General features: G+C 36.4%; 1 protein-coding gene across 26 annotated transcripts in view; it reads right to left on the reverse strand.

Moving 5' to 3' along the window:
- Nucleotides 1–13,588, reverse strand: part of TENM3 (teneurin transmembrane protein 3) — a 1,293,899-nt gene that overhangs the window by 352,325 nt on the left and 927,986 nt on the right. The gene's annotated exons all lie outside the window — the stretch shown is intronic.

Here is a 13,588-nt window from a genome sequence, read left to right on the forward strand (position 1 = left end):
TAGCCTGTCAGAAAACTTGATTTGCTTTCCTGCTTTGTTCAGTAAAATTCTGTCCTATTCTACAAACACTGTCAGTACACCTTGAAGATACAGATCTGGATCCTAAATCAAAAACAGTGTAATAACACAGCCACAGAGACAGGAAAGTGAGTACGCTTTCTAAAACACAAGTATGAAGTCTGCACTACTGGAAAAAGCAACCTTCTTTGCATGTTGGGATAAACACCTGCAGCAATCAGGATTTTCTTTGAGGCAATAGCCACTCAGTCTGGCATATGATGGTGCCAATCCAGTTTTGGAGTTGTTTAAGTAACAGAGGTCATCCAAACTGCTGAAATAAGGAGCAGATTCAACCAGATCTCTCAAACACATCTGTCTCCTGAACATAAACTTGTCCTCCTTTTCCAGGATTGTTTGTTTTTAAAATATTTCTGCAGTTTGTATGGCAGACTCTCCTGCAATGGAGAGGAATTTAGAGTCAAAAATTCACATTTAAAAACTACATTATCCATGCTGCAAGGTGACCATTAAAAAATTATGGAGTAAAAGGTGTATGACGGTGAGATTTCCCATTTAAAATTAAATACTAATACATAAACTCAGTTTATAGTTTCATGCATTTTGATGCAATCTTTAATTGCGTGTTTGCTACAGAGTCTGTGACTGATACCACAGGAAAACAGTAGCAAGATTGTATCTGCCAGCATCACTCTCTCATTTTCTCACTTCCTCAACTTTGTATGTCTATTATATTTGATTTTGATATCTAAATGTATTATATATAGGATTTATGAAATTTAAAAAGTTAATGCTGTCATAAAAAAGTATACATAAATAACAGAAATGAGATAGTGATTTTAAGGCGGTTTTCTTTTCTTAGAAAGCATCCTCTAAGTCTATTCAACTTGACCACTAATGTCAATCTTTACATCAGTGACTGAAAATTTCAAGGAAGTCTCCAAAAGCAAAGGCATTTCCTTTTTCTTTCTGGATCAATTCTGTCATTATGCCATATAGCATATGACACAAATAAGTGATTCACAGAAAATTAAGACTTCAGTAAATGATGGCACAATATTTTTCAATTAGAACCCAGGGCCGGGGCGGAAGGACAAAAGGGGAGAAATGAAAAAAAGAAAAATGAAACAAAAAACCCAACACCCCAACAACAAACCAAACCTTCTGGACTATGCCAATTCAAATTCCCTCTGCAAAATTTTAAAATAGGCTCTTTCCCTAAACACTAAAGACACATGCCTCTGTCACCCTTATAATGCATTAGGAAAAGGGAATGTCCCAAGACCAGAACATACAATGGATATGTTCAACCAGAGAAGCTGACTTACATTGACCATATGGTACACAGTAGTCATAGAGCAGTTTGTTGTCATCAATTCTACAATTCTCCAGGAAAAGGTATTTTCTAATTCTTTACTATATCTCTTATTTAGTCTATCTAGGTATTTAGTTTTAGAATTCCTAACTTCTGATCACTTCAGAAATTCTAAGACCAGCTCCACAGAATCACACCCAAAAGGCTTAGTTTGTAGCCTTTGCTGGTGGCTCTAAAAAGAACGCAGAAAAATGCCTGATTGGCCCTTTTCCTGCTGCATGAATACACAGGGAAATTTAGCTCTGTCAATAGTTGACACAATAAGCTGCCAGTACTCAAACTAAATATGTTTACTAGGCTAACAAGGCAGTGATTCTTTGAACAGTGGCAGCAGAGAGGAGCACTGCTCTATCATCTAATGGTACAAACTTGACCTCAACAAAAACAACTGCTACATAGCCAAACTAGCCAGAGTGAGCTCAGGCAAGAGCAAACAAGACAACCCTGTCTTGCACCAGGTCAGAATGGTATGGATAAGAGACATGCATGTCAACATAAAACTGCTTCTGAGAAGTAAAAAAACAAACAAACAAACAAAAAAAAAAAACCCAACAAACCCAGAGGACTGAATTGCTATCGACTCAGAATTGTACTTTGATCTTATACTGGGGTACTGGATACTCCAGTGATTGATTTATTGCACTGTTAACCTATTTTGAAGACAAAGAAACAGAGGTACTTGACTCAAGAGATGGAAGGTGGGATGTGATGTGCAGAGCTCGGGCACCACGCAGGGCTGGAGCTATGGAGAAGCCACAGCAGCAAAGTGGAGGGCAGTTGTCAATGCCGTGGCTGAAGAGCAGGTGGCCAGGAGATGGGATGAAGTAAATGTAGAACTAGAGCTTCACTTTCTCCTTCCCACATTGCCAAGTGAATCTTCACTAAATTTATTACTTTTTACACACAAAAAGAAAACATAACCTAATTGCCACTTGAGAATGTGTATCTGCAGTAAATATCAAAGCACATGTATTTTCTAGGAAAGAAAAGGCAGCATAACCAGAAAGTAAATTATAGCTATTAATTCCCCAGCCAAATTTCTGACATTATCCATTATATGCTATTCTATTATGGCTATGAGTTCATGACAAGCAGATATTGCTAAAGCAGCCCACTACTTTTAAGTGACAATGCTCTCACTTGACACATCAGTTGCAGGGGGGATATTAATAATCCAAGTAGAGTTCAATTTCTTACATTACAGTCAATATTTTAACTCTCCATAATAAATGGCCAAACAAGATTTTAACCCTATAACAAATGATTATGCAACATTTTAACAACTGATAACAAATGACTGTGAACACAACAGTAAAGTACCTTTCCTAGCTTTAGATGACTAAGTAAGGAAGATGAGTACTGAAGAGCAAGATCAGCACACCTATTCATATTTTCAGAAAACATCATTATAAAGCCAAAATTATGCATAAATTGAAGATTTACTTTAAGATACAAATAATACCATATTATCAGGAAAAAGTATTCCTATTCAGCATTTCAGATTCAATGGAGTTTTTAGAAAAAAATGTAGGTAATAGTGCACTTATTATGCCTAGCTAAAGGAAATTTTTTTCATACAGCCAAGTCTTAAAATCATCAACTGGTTTTGTTAACAACCCATACTCCACCTTTCACAGCCTGGACTCACATAGCTGGTTGGAGTGCTTCATGTACTAGATTTCCCTTTAACACTACGTATGAACAGAGAGATACTTATGTACTTGACAAAAAAAATAAGAATCAAGAGAAGATTAGCATCAGGATCGTTACAAACACACAGGGTCCTGCAGATATCACAAGGGTGTTTAGGGGGATTCTCAAAAGTCCAAATGCCTGAGTCCCACCTAATTGAAACAGGGTCTTAGCCCTTGTCTCTTGACAAGAGATTATTATTGAAACTCAGAATAGGGGCTGCACTCCTATTTTCTAGGCAAGTCCTATTTTTAAGGCAAGTCCATGCTTGGCAATTCAGTTCAAGCACTTTGAGTTCAAGTGGCTTTTAACAGGGTCAAAGATCAACATAAAAATCTAAGTGTAGCAGGTACATAGCTGTTGTTTGCTTTGTCCCTTGCAATGGTGATCCAGTGACAGACCAAGTTAACCTCAGGTGAACAGAAGTGCTGTAATATTTCACTACATCACAATCCATTCCAACTTCTACGTGTATATTACAGAGAAGACTTAATTTCTACTTCTAGTATGAACAGGTAATTAAGGGATCTTAAAAAAATGAAGTTTTAGAAAAATACACCACAAAATTTTTTATAAAAATAAATAAAATTATTAACAGTAATGTTAGAATATTTCTTACAATATTTTTAAAAAAGTTTCTCAGTCAAGTGGACAAAACTTGTGGAGCATAGCTGGGATGCTGTGGGATGCAGGATGGTTTTTTCTGACACGTTTGGAATGACTGGTGTAATTCACCATTTGCAAGTCCCCTAAGTCAGGAAAATGTACTAAACACACTGGTTTTGCTTTAAAAATATTCTCCCAAAGTATGTACCCAAAGATATATTTTGGAAGAGACATACCAGACAGACTATCTAAACACCTCTCTCAACGCTTTCATCATAATTCACACAGACAGCACCTTAGACTTTCAAAGACATTTCCTATGAGGTATCAAGTAAACTAACTTCTTGCTCCTGAAAATACCATTTGCAGCAGTGACAGCTTTAGCTCTTTACACTTCATTAGCACTGCAGTCAAGTCCCTTTCTTCAAAAGATAGTAATGTTCATACAGAAAGAAAAATAATTTTCAGAGACATGAAAAGTGATAATACCTTTTGGATAACTTTATCTTCAATGACCTACGTAATTTGAGAAGCTCCTGGTTAGCTAGAAGGTTACATGAGAAAAACCCTACACCGTCCCACTTTTATTTTCCCTTCAAGAACACACATAATAGCAATTTCACGTTTTAACTAGATTATCAACTACTTTGAGATTCTATATTTTATAGAGTATATATTCTCTTGGGAATAATACAATTCTCAAGCTATGCAGCTTGATGCATATATTACAGCAATTCGGGTTTTTTTTCTGAAAATAGCTGAAAATAATAGCCCTGTACAGAGACAGGTACAAAACCCAGAGAGATGGAAGCTCCTCATCTCAGCATTAGCCGAGCTCCCTTTACACATTGGAGAAACAAAACCTAAATGTATGTAAACTGTGTTACAAGGTAACAGAACTAAACATCTCATGAGTTACAACACTCCCTCACAGCTCAAATATATCAAAACAGATGCCAACAAGTAAAATACAAACACTGATTTAAAAGCAATTCAGTATTCTTAGAGGGCATCAGTTAAAAGCTCTGGATAAAAAACAAACAGGCTTGGTATATTCAATTAATCTGCATCTTACCCAGAAGTAAAAAATGAGACGCCCAAGTCAGCATCCCCATAGCTGCGTAATGAGGATGTTTAAGGGCTGGAACTGCCTGCCAAGAAGGGCTGTGAAATCCTCATCCTTGGGGATTTTCTGAGTTTGACTTAACAACATCCTCAACCACCTGACTCCACTTTGAAGGAAGCCCTGCTTTGAGCAAGGGGCTGAACTAGATGACCTGAAGAATACCCCTACAACTGTAATTATTCCCCAATTTACCATTCCACACACTGGAGAAACCTTTAATGAGACACTAACAAGAGCTGATAGAACTACAAAATATACATTCATGACCTGAATTATGAGTTTCCCAAACAATTAAAAAAAAAAAAAGGGGGGAAAAAAAAAAGAAGAAAAAGAAAAAAAAAAGAAAAATTATATACTACCCTGAAAAGGTGATTACTGGTCAAAAGTCAGAAGGAATATCTTGCAATAAATTAATAGAGATGCACTATTTTGACACAGTTAACAAGAAAGGACGGCAGGTCCCAGGAGATTAAGGGTCTGAAGAAACTTTGGCACAGTCCCTCTCCTTGTCTGCATTGGCAAACATCCCCGTTTTCTTCCCTTAAATTAGGCATTGCAGTAGAGATGATTAAGCCTCCTAATAAGAGTTTGACCTCATAAAATCCTATTTACTGCATGTGCAGTGCTTCACAGGGCTCTAAAACTTAAAGGCATTCTAGATTAATCAGTCATACCATGAGGAAAATGAGTGACAAGGACAGCACCAAAACACAGTAATTCCACATTTGGCTTTTAACTTCAGGTAGTGTTAAAACAAACTTATGCACATGCAAACAAAATGGAAAAGGTACACTCATTTCCCTGCCTCAGTTTCTTCAATAGCAAGAACAAACTGCTCAAGCCAAAGCTATTCTGCATCTCCAAACTTCTCTTAACATAGCTTTTTCTTGTCCTAAGGGAATTTTTTAGTTCCCTTGACACCATGTTGAATGTATTTCTCCTCTCTCCAGGTATTTCCCAGTGCTTTGGGAAATACTGCTCCCATTAGAATTCTTAGTCCACTTTGTATGGCAACCTGTAGATCAGACTCACAAATGTCTTCTAAACCTCTTAAAAGAAGATTAACTGCTTCTGAGTTCCAATGTGAAAAATCAGTCTAGCCAGCAGCTATTCCTTTGTAAAAGACGCTCCTTCTAATAATATTTTTTAAAAAGGCAAACTTTAACATCATCATTAGGTCTATGCCAGGTAAACGTTTTCCCCCATCACTTGTGGGTTTTATCTCCTGTTGTGTTTCCAGCCCAACATTTGTACACTTTCCACAGCCTGGCATAAAAAAAAATCAATAGGCAGAAGACATGAGATGATCCAACACATCACAGCATCCTTTCAGCCACACATTGATAAGATTTACAAGCATCACATAGTCTAATGAAGTTAATGAAATTTTGTAACAATTTAAATCAAAGTCACTACTTCTTCTGTCCACCCCCTTTGCCATGTCCACAGAATTCTGCCTTTGCACTGACATTTTAATGATTGCAAGGTGTACAGTTTCAGAAAGAAGTAACACTAGTGAAGGAAATAAGAGCAGCGTCAGGGTAATATTTGCTTGCACAGCTTTCTGAACCAGTCTTGATTTGTTTTATATAAGCATGGGCAAGGGCACAAGAAAAGAGTGCACCTCTGCCTTACTTTTGTGTAAGCAACAACAGAACACCAACCTCACAAATGTGAGTTATAGTTAAAAGCCAAATACATCTTTTTTTTTTTTTTTAAAGAGTAGAAGTACTCAGTGCATATACATCAGCATCTCCTCCCTGAAACACAAAATCATTGAATATACTGTGCTTCCCTGATTTTAAGTTTTTCTGTAAGTATTTATTGACTTCCTAAGCAAAACTTTTTTGGCTGAATTTCAAGGCAGCTGTTTTTTTCAAGTTGAATTGGAAGTTTTTTAACCCCTTGGTTTACACTTTTAATTGGACGTCAGGAAAAAAAAAACAAATGAATTTATTTTATCTATTACAGAGCCAAGCAGAATGAATGCCTACAGTCTATGACACAAGAGTAGTTTTTCCTGAAAGCTCTAATTCTGCTGCAGCTTATTTTTTTAATCTTTTCAAACAGATTTTTAAATAGGAAACTTTAAAAGGTTAATGTCAATCCCATTATTTCAAATAGTCTTTACACAACCTAAGAATGTTGCCATTCAGTGTTGCCCAGGAATCCAATTAGACTCCAAATCAGAGTATCCAAATTACAAAAGCACCATAAAACCTACTGTGCTGCTGCTAACAGCATGCTAAATGATCATGTTTGTTATGCATTTTTGGAAAAGTTAATTCTCATCTAGTTTATATTGTACTATAGTCTGATTCCACCTCCCCTGCCCACAACTTAGCTTGCACAGATATTCTCCTTTACAACAGTACAACTGTGAAGTCCCAATTAGACTGAATAAATCTGCATTTGATATTTTAGCCCATTCATAATATTGAAATAATTCTTTGAAGTACTGTGTAGCGCCATATGGTATTTTATCCAGTTTCATCATTTGTACAGAATAGCTTGCAGTAATTTGTTACACAATATTCTGAAATACTCTGCAGCTGTAGTCTGCAGGAGTAGAAGATTTCTTTTTTCCATTATTTATTAGGATCTCAGGGATGCTTTAAAGACCTTAGTAGAAGATCCACTTATAAGGGTAACAGGTTCCTGACAAATCAACTTCTATCCAAGAGGGAAACAGATGGAAAACAAACAGTTAAAAATGAAGATGTACAAAATTAATTTTACTATTTCTCTGTAGATACCTATAGCTCTTAAAATAACAGAAATCTTGGAATTGAGGATATGAGTATCACCTAGACATATTAGCATGCTTGGGACTATGTGCAAATTTAATGTCATTAAAAGCAATGTCTGTTATGCTTCCCACGACCACCACTTTCTTCATTAAGAAGAGCAATCAACGACTTGACTTTGCTTTAGCATTCAATGCACATTGCATGCATGTGTTCAGCTACCTGGATTTTTTAAAAAAAGATGAGTCTAACAGAAGCTCAATGTGATACATCAATAACAATGGATTCATTAACAATCTTCATTTAAAAGGTACTTTTTAGGTACTCACACAACAAAGGGAACTGTTTCTGTTCCAGCCCATTCGTTCATCCTTTCTACTGCAAACAGAAGACTGAAATTCCTTTCAGGAGTGCTCTGGAGTGGAAAGTTCTACACTGCTGTTACCAGGCATCCCTGCATGCTGCTGCATGCCACCTCCAAAATGTTATGCACCTTTTTCCTTAAATACAAACTGAAAGTGCTGGGCACCATGGGAAAAAAAAGCCTGAAAAAAAAAAAGGCTAAACACACCTTTTTTAGACTTCAGTTATTATTTTCATCTGTCTCCACTGCCAGGCTTTAAGGCAGTGGGATTTGCAAGCCATGAGGACGTTGTGGTTTGTGTAGCAGACAGATATGGGCAGGTTGGCGGCTGCAGGTAAAGCAGCATCACTGCCTGACCTCTACGCCTCTCCCCTGTGCTTGATGACAATTATTCACAGTAGCAACACAAGCACACGCACCAAAGCAAAGCTACCACAGTTTCCAGCCCAACACATTCACTCACAGTGTTAGAAACTTCCCAAAATATCACTGAATGAAAATCATTCCTTAATGGCAATGCAGTCAGTCAGACCATATACTACTGCTGTAATAATGAAATAATTTTGCAACCATAGATAAGAATAATTTTGGATACTTTTAATAAAATTTCCAACAAAAAACAGAGATGAAAATTTTAAAAAAAGGTGAATACTGGTGAATATATATGGTTAGAATATAGTTTACAGAGAAGCCATCTAAGCAAATGCCATCTAAGCACCTATGCAAATGGCAGATAACAGAGCCTTACAAACAAACTGGCAAGGATGGTGGGACCATACTATTTAAAGACAACATAGGGTCCTAGAATATTAGCTGTAAATGCATATATTAAGTTAAAAAAAAAGTGTATCAGCCTTACCAAACGAATCTGAGATAAAGCAAGAAGAAGAGAATATTGTTTCAGGTATTTTTAGAATTTTGTTCAAACTGTCCATCATTCCATAAATTAATCCAAAACACACATGCCCTACTTATTTACAGATGCATTTTGATGTGCTTACTCTAATAGCAACCTAACTGTACACATGGCAATGTAAGTAATTGTGGTTACAATTTCCAGAGCTATGAGTCCTTTGTGCTTACCGACCAAGCAATGAATTTTATTACTATAGTGATAAAGCTCATATATGAATCTTACAGAAGATGAACAACCTCATTTTTCCTCAAAGGGGAGTTCCACTGTTACAAGAGTGATGGCTGGCAAAATAATTATGCCATCAAAAGATTTAACTGATTCATCTGGAACTCAAGACCTGTCAGTAATGCTGCTCACGAATGTTACTGAAAATGCTTATGATCCTGGCAAAAATGGCATTAGAAGACTATAGCAGTTTTTCAAATAGGTAATAATCCAGAGAAAGCTGGGTGAAGTTAGAAGAAGAAATAGTGAGAGAGACGATTCACCTGTTCCAAAGTGAAATTTGAAAATTATTTAAAAGGACAGATTCATATACTGGCATTAAAAATTGTTAAATCTCGAAAATCCTGCATCTGGGGTGGTATCCAGCAAGCATTATAAACAAGAGCAACACTCATTTTAAATGGAGTGCACATTTAAGCCTTGAAATGTAACAGTTAAAATCTTTGGCAAAAAATAGCACGCATTAATTCTTTTATGACAGAATTCATTATAATGGCAAATTCTACCATGCACAATTGTTTTGTGTGCTTGGAATAGTATTTCCAAGGAACACTTATGTATAGATTTAAGTTACAACCACTGCATCTGAACATTCCCAAATTAAAGAAATGCTTACAATGGTGTTACGAACAAATAAGAAACCCTCTTGGCAGTTACTTACAATGAAACATAAATTATTCCCCCCAATTTACAAAAAACCACAGTTATAAGTGAAAATACCACATACAACTAGGCAGAATGCTAAAAAGCTACTTTATAGGTATTATTAACAGCAATATTCAGCTTTTTAGCATTAAAGAATAACAACACTAAACCCTCCCTTGAAGATGATTGTTTCCATTGTTGATAGGTCAGTAACTGAGATTTCAAAACTTAACCTCTGACTAAAAGATATCAAGTATTTTTAGGTCATGGGGTCCTACATGAGGTTTCTCAGAAGAAAGCACAGAAGTCCTAAAATAACAAGCACACACAGAGGTTTCTCTTAATTTGCCCTGTTGGATTCCCATAATAAGTGCTTAATAGCTCCAACCCCAGAGCAACTCTGCAGTCATCAAGACCATTTACCACATGATTTAGCAAACGTATTTCCAAGATTTTCACTTACATGTGCTACACAGAATTGGAATGTAAATTAATGTAGGGCAATTTATGAGCAATATTATTCTGGGATTCACAGTTCTTTAAGTATCAGATCTGAGAAAGAATCTCAATTTCCCAGAGACATATACAAGTCACGCAGTACCACTCTCTTCCTCACCATTTACTGTGCTACAGGCAACCAGTCCAGGATTGTGTCCTTTCCTTTTCCAGACTAGGATTTGTGTTTGAAGAAAGACAGTGAAAAAAGTAATAAAATGTAGTCTCATTCACATAAAGCCATGGTGAAATTCACACTATTTTCAATATCCGAACAAAATATGCAGCCACCTTTCACAAAATGTGTTTTCCTTACCCCAGATTACTGAGTCTATCTGGGAACTGGAGCACCATGCAGACTTCTGAGTAACAGCTCAGCTAATTGTCAGCTTTGCCTTCCTCTGCAACACCACCAACTAAGCATTCCAAACAGCAGGAAGCACAAACGTAAGGCAGTGTGCTAGCTGAAATCAGAGATACCCAGAAGATTGTAGATGCTATTTCAAACGATGGATCAACACTGTTTCCTGGCTCTCCCACTCACCTTTTCCACAAACTTGTATGAGGGGAATGTATGACCATCATGAAAACTGAGAGGTGAGGACAGGAACCCATTTTCATGGCCTCTCTACCCCACCACCTTCCCCACAATTAACAATCTATATAAATTAAGTCTATCCACAGAGCTCTTGTGTGATCATATTATTCCTTAAAAAAGTAAAGTCCTCCGACAGAGGACACACAACACTAGCTCAAGTCTTTGCAGCACTGATTAGTTCATAGATCTTGCAACATAAACTTCAGCTCAGTCTTGGGGTTGCTTACATTTTTTTAAACCCTCTCCCTCAGCTCTAAGGCAATGGGATCTACTGTAACCTTATACATTTTTCTTTAGTGAAATGACAGTCGTGGTCAATGCATGCTCACCATCCTGGCTTAATTCAGTTTATTCCCCTAGACCATCAGCAGCAATTTAAATATATCCAATTAAACGTGTCCACACAGAGTGATGGTCTAGTACTTCAAATAAGTAAGTATTTTCTGAAGAGCAAAGTCTTTTTTTAGCAGACTGTCAATTGATTTTGTTAAAATTATTTAACTGTGACCATATTCTAAAGGATTGACAAGCAAGTCCAAAAAAAAACCTTACAGTCTTTTCCACGATGTCATAAAAACAAACAAATAAAAAAAAGATTCAGTGGTGTTTGAGACCATGCAAAACCTACTTTGATACAAGCTTCTGTGTAGGCAATGAATGACTGATAGTTACCTTTGTAAGTCAAGTTCTACAAGCAGTGCCAAATTCACCTGGCACAGTTTCTGCTGGAGAGGAAAGTAGCTGTTTATTTCACATGAGGAGTCATCACAAGTCTTTAAAAACCCACACTGTCCAAAAGCACACAAAATGGAAGGAAGTTAGACCAGTGGTGTCTCCCTATGCCCCAGAAAACCCACACAAACCTTCAACCCTAATTTGTATTTTAGACATACCCTGATCATCTTCTAGAAACAGAAGAAACTAATTTGTCTTAGTTAATTTTTAGTCTTTTGTATGTCACCTTCCACAACGTTTCAAAGAGCTCTCATTACAGCACTGAAATATTCATGACTAGAAGAACAAAAGAAAAACCACCAAGAGAAACCAGACATGATTTTTACCTTCTCCTCTTCATTTTTTTTTAAGTGAGCAAACAGGAAAAGCAGGAGATAGGAAGCAACAGCTTAACATCAATTAATTTGTTTCCAGAGAAAGAAAAGAAATAAACAGTGCAAGATGGATAAATGACTGGGCTGCCATCTGCTTCTGTACTCAGCAGCACTTTGGAAACACAGCTACTGAAGTGAAGTGTTTTGCAAATGCTGCAGCAAAGAGGGCAGTATGTAAACTGAGGGGAGTGAGGCAACAAAGCAAAACTGAATTCACTCATCTGTAGGAGTTTCTTACATGTGCCACCTTTCTAATCACAAAGCAGAGAATCTTTTCAGATAATCTAAGTCCCACTTGTGTTCTGGATCGGCACCCTCTTGTTTGATGCTCTTACATCTGATGATACACAGAACTACTCACACAGAACACTTATTTTGTCCAGAAATATTCCTAGTACCTCAGTAGAGTAACATATCCCTGCACAGAGAAACATCTACAATTTTGGTTTCAATTTCTTTAAAATACAAGTAATCTGATTACAAGCAGAAATATACAACAGAATAATTATAGACTAGAGAAATGTAAACACTATCTTCTTAGTTCTTTGGAAAAGTATTTCTCAGCTACTTTTGTGACAACTTATTAGCTATTTTACTACATGTTATATCTATCAATATAGCTATATGTATATATAAAGTTATTTTTTTAAAAAGTAAAAATTTATAACTATCTAACTATGCTAACCATCCAGAGACATAATTGCAAAAAAATTATCATTCCAAGTACAAATTCCACTCAGCTGACCACTGTCTCAATGACTAACAGATAAGAAAACTACCAATATTATATTCACCCATCAGTTTCTTACAAATGGCAATTGCCCAAGAAGCAACTTTTGTAACTTTAAGCATGTCAAAGTTATGCACATTGGTTTCTGTTTCTTCTTGGTTTCTGCTTCCTGTCCCCAAGGTATGACACCAAGATATCCTAACACCTCAGAAGTTATGAAACACTGCTGAATTAGCAATATCACAGAGCAACAGAGACGCATAAGTGCACACATGCACAAAAGTAACTAAATTTAAGTTAAATTTCAAGGTCCTCCCAAAAAAAATCGTAAACATTGATCCAGAGGCATACCATGTTAAAAAAAAAAAAAAGTGAAAAGCAGAAAAGAGCTAGGAAAAAATGTTAGGACATACATTACAGGGAGCAGGAACACAGCAGAACACATTTGACTTCTATTGCCTGTGTTAAGTGCTCAATATATCAGAGCCTCTACATCTCATGCAGAGCTCCTTTTCCCCACACCACTTCTCAGGTTCTGGTGAAATAACTCTTTTGTTTTGTGTTTGTTTTCACACACAATACATGAAAACTGGACTTCTAGACAAACATGCACATGACTTTTACAATTTACATCAAGTTCATTATCTGCTTTATCTCAAGTTTAGACAACTCTAAGAATTACCATTTCTAAATAGTGTGTATTCACTCTCAGAGGGAGTAGCACTGTACTCTCCCGTGACTTTTTCTAACTATAAAGAAGAATCCTGTTAAAATATCTGGTTCAGAAATGACAAAAGAATTTCTAGACAGAAAAAAATGTCGCAGTTTATTTTTTATCCAAAAATTCTAATACAAGTATTAATTTTAAAATATTCTTCCCTGCCCTGAAAAGAATTGAAATAAAAAGAAGAGTCTCAGTTCAGTCATTGATGATTAAGGCAT

The sequence above is a fragment of the Sturnus vulgaris genome, chromosome 4 (genome assembly GCF_052056855.1).
Source record: "Sturnus vulgaris isolate bStuVul1 chromosome 4, bStuVul1.hap1, whole genome shotgun sequence".
In the NCBI taxonomy this organism is placed as follows: domain Eukaryota; kingdom Metazoa; phylum Chordata; class Aves; order Passeriformes; family Sturnidae; genus Sturnus; species Sturnus vulgaris.